Consider the following 3,820-nt stretch of genomic DNA (forward strand, 5'->3'; position numbering starts at 1 on the left):
CTTTTATAGATTAATGGAATCATGTCAAAAGGAGGTAGGGGCTAACACTATGGGCTTCCGTTAGCGAAGAGGGGTCAACTTGAACAATAAAAAAGAATAATGACTGTAATTGATTGAAACAAACCAATTATTGCCAAAGTGATACTGAGAAAACAACTCTTTGGTTGCTCCTGAACGTTGATAAGGCACTAACTTATTCTGAAAATTGATAGGCAAAGAAATAAGCATTTATACTACCTTATTGTGCCAAGTGTATTTCATGGTAAAAAGGTGATGAGGGAAAGTTCTTTGTAAAATAAATGGAGGAGGCTGGGTGTGGTGGCTCACAGCTGTAATCCCAGCCCTTTGGGAGGCTGAGGTGATCTGATCACTTGAGTCCAGGAGTTCTAGACTAGTCTGGGCAAAACCCCATCTCTACAAAAAATACAAAAAGGAGCTGGGTGTGGTGGCATGCACCTGTAGTCTGAGCTAGTCAGGAGGCTGACATGGGAGGATCATCTGAGGCCAGGAGGTCGAGGCTGCAGTGGGCTGTGATTGCACCACTGCACTTCAGCCTGGTTTGGAGTGAGACCAGCCTGGCTGGAGTGAAACAGAGTGAGACCCTGTTTCAAAAATGAAGAAGAAGAAGAAGGAATAATAGAATTATCACTATTTTGCTATCCCTAATGAAATAACACATCTAGGCAACAATCCTTGATGCTGCTAAAACCATTAGCTATAAAGCCAGTAGGGAGAATGAGGAGAGCTAAGTGGGATGAACTAGGCTAATAGCACTTAAACCCATTAATCAATCTTAGTGTCATTAGAAGTGAGGTATTCCAATATCATGCACCTCATGATGGGATACAATAGTAAGTATGCAGCACCACCTATATTCTTAAAAAAACTTGAACTTGAATCTAGCTTGAATTTCTCTAGTGCTTACTACCAGTCTTCAGAAATATGGGGAATAGGAGAACAAGTGAAATGGCACTACAAGGAAGCAACCAGCCAAATTCAGAATGTGAAACTTTCTACAGGAGAGATGACCTAAGGTGGGGAAGGAGAATTCTCTAGATTAAAAAAAAAAATGTAAGAGACATATTCAATCAACAGCAATATGTGGACCGTGTCTGTATCTTGATTCGAGGAAATTAACTGTAAAAAGAAACTTTTGAGACAATTAGAAAAATGTTTCTTTTCCTGGATGTTAGATGATATTCTTGCTAATTTTGTTAGGTGTGATAGCAGCATTATGGTTATGTAAAAAGTATCTTCAATTGATAGAGATGTAATCTAACAGTAATGATGGTTAAAATAATACACTGTCGCCGGGCGTGGTGGCTCACGCCTATAATCCCAGCACTTTGGGAGGCCGAGATGTGCGGATCACGAGGTCAGGAGATCAAAACCATCCTGGCTAACACAGTGAAACCCCGTCTCTACTAAAAAATACAAAAAATCAGCTGGGCGTGGTGGTGGGCTCTTGTAGTCCCAGCTACTCGGGAGGCTGAGGCAGGAGAATGGCGTGAACCTGGGAGGCAGAGCTTGCAGTGAGCCAGGATCGCACCACTGCACTCCAGCCTGGGCGACAGAGTGAGACTCCCTCTCAAAAAAACAAAACAAACAAACAAAAAAAACGCTGTCTGGTTGAAGCTTTCAGGCTTGGATGGCTGGGCGGTGCAGCCCAGTGTCCACCTGCAGCAGCTGCCTTCTGTGTCAGTCCTCTGCCCTGCTAAGGCTGTAGAGCTTGTCCGTGCATGTAGCAGGATGCTCCGAGGAGCCGCGCACTGGCCACACCATGGTCCACCTCACTACTCTCCTCTGCAAGCCCTGCAATGGGGCCACTTAACCATCTGCCTTGCCCTGGGTGACCGCACCAACCAGCCCTTCTACCACATCATGGCTGCTCACAAGTGTCAAAGGGATGGCAGTTTTGTAGAGCAGCTGGGCTCCTATGATCCATTGCCCAGCAGTCCTAGAGAAAAACTTGCTGTCCTCAAACTGGACTGGATCTGTCATTGGATTGGCTGCTGGGAAAAGCTGGTGGGTCTTGATGGATTTTTCCCTCTGCATCCTATGATGATCACAAATGCTATAAGACTATGAAGGAAATGGGCATGTGAAGTCCTCCAAGCTTCCCAGAAAACAGATGCAGAGGCTACAGATACAAGTGAGCTGACTTCAGTGAGCATAGCAGTAGGAACAGTGTCAAAGTCCTCTTAAAATACTGTGTAGAGATCTTAATTTTGTTAGATTAGGAGGTCAATAAATGGAGTGTCCTGATTCACCCTTGCTCTTCTGGTCCGGCCTGCACAGGGCCCAGGGAGAGATTTGTTCTTGTGTGATATAAGGCTGGGGTTAGGTATTAATTAGCTTTTTTGGACTTTGTCTTGGGAAAGACAGTGGCTGCGGAGGACTGGACTTTCGAGTTGGGCTCTGGGTCTCTTGGACAGCTTTACAGTCTACTGGCTTCCAAGACTTACTGCTTCAAAGCCCCCAGCCAGACTGTTCATGGCCCATCCACATCTTCATGTTCATCCCACAAGTGCAAGAACAGTTACCTTTCTTATTGATTTTGTAATTGGAGATTTATATTGTCTTGTTTAACACATATGCTCAAATATACAAAAGGTAGATTTATTATGAAAATTGCTTTTTGGCTGTAATAACCTACCTTTTAAGAATGAGAAAGTGCTGGGCTTTAGGGAATTCAGAATGAATCAAGATTGAACCATTCAAATGTGGCTGCAGTTTCTCCATGTATCACAGATGGGATCCTTCTGAGAATACTGGAATAGGGAATTAGGACCAAGCCAATTCAGCTGTGAACCTTATTCTTGTCCTTTTCTTTCTTGCTGGTAATTGTATGAAGCAGGTTAAGAAAGCTGCTCTGTGTTAGGATAAACTGTATACCAATAATTCTGAAGATCTATGATGAGTGATACATTTTACTTCTTGTATCTTTTCCTTCCTACCTTGATGCCAGTAATTTATAAGGGATCTATATAGTTTGAATGTATTTGAGTAACTTCAGTATACTTTAGCTCTACTTTTTGATTTGACTCAAAGAACCATCCATTGGTCTCAAGTATTCCATGTGTTTTAAAAACCTGAAGTCAGTGAGATGAAATTCAACATCAAGAATTTGAAGTAAAGTGACTTGAAAGAATGTAAAGAAAACATTGGGACAGTGGCTTGTACCTGTAATCTCAGCACTTTGGGAGGCTGAGGTAGAAGTATTGCTGGAAGCCAGAGTTTGAGACCAGCCTGGGCAACCAGCAAGATCCCACTTCTACAAAATATTGAAAAAATTAGCTGGGCATCATAGTGCTTGCCTGTAGTTCCAGGTACTTGAGGGGCTGAGGCAGTAAGACTACTTGAGCCCAGGAGGCTGGGTGACAGAGTAAGAGCGTGTCAAAAAAAAAAAAAAAAAAAAAGAAGAAGAAAAAGAAAACATTAGGTAGTATTAGGTATTTTGGCTAGAGCATAATAATTAATTTGATTTTTTGGTTTTCAAAAATTTGAGCTGCAATGAAAGGATATTTCAATGTGTTAAAAAAAATAATAATACACTGTCTTGGATTTGCTATAAAACAATCCAGAAAAGAGTGGGTAGAGAAATGAGGTGGCAAAATATTAAAACAATCACTGAAGCTGGGTGGTAGGTACATGGAGATTTATTCTATTGTTTTTTCAACTTTGGTGTATGTATGATCATTTCCATAATAGGTTTTATTATTAAATTTTATTATTTTATTATTAAGATAAAATAAAACAAAATAAAATAGTGTTTTATAATTAGACAATTTGTGGCTCATTTTTACAGTTCCTTGATTGC

The 3,820-nt window shown here is 41.2% G+C and overlaps 1 pseudogene; it reads left to right on the plus strand.

Annotated features, from left to right (window-relative positions):
* The first annotated feature begins 1,780 nt into the window (after positions 1-1,780).
* Positions 1,781-2,205, plus strand: LOC117068323 (annotated as a pseudogene).
* Positions 2,206-3,820: the final 1,615 nt, after the last annotated feature.

This window comes from Trachypithecus francoisi, unplaced genomic scaffold, assembly GCF_009764315.1.
Source record: "Trachypithecus francoisi isolate TF-2019V2 unplaced genomic scaffold, Tfra_2.0 Lachesis_group21, whole genome shotgun sequence".
In the NCBI taxonomy this organism is placed as follows: domain Eukaryota; kingdom Metazoa; phylum Chordata; class Mammalia; order Primates; family Cercopithecidae; genus Trachypithecus; species Trachypithecus francoisi.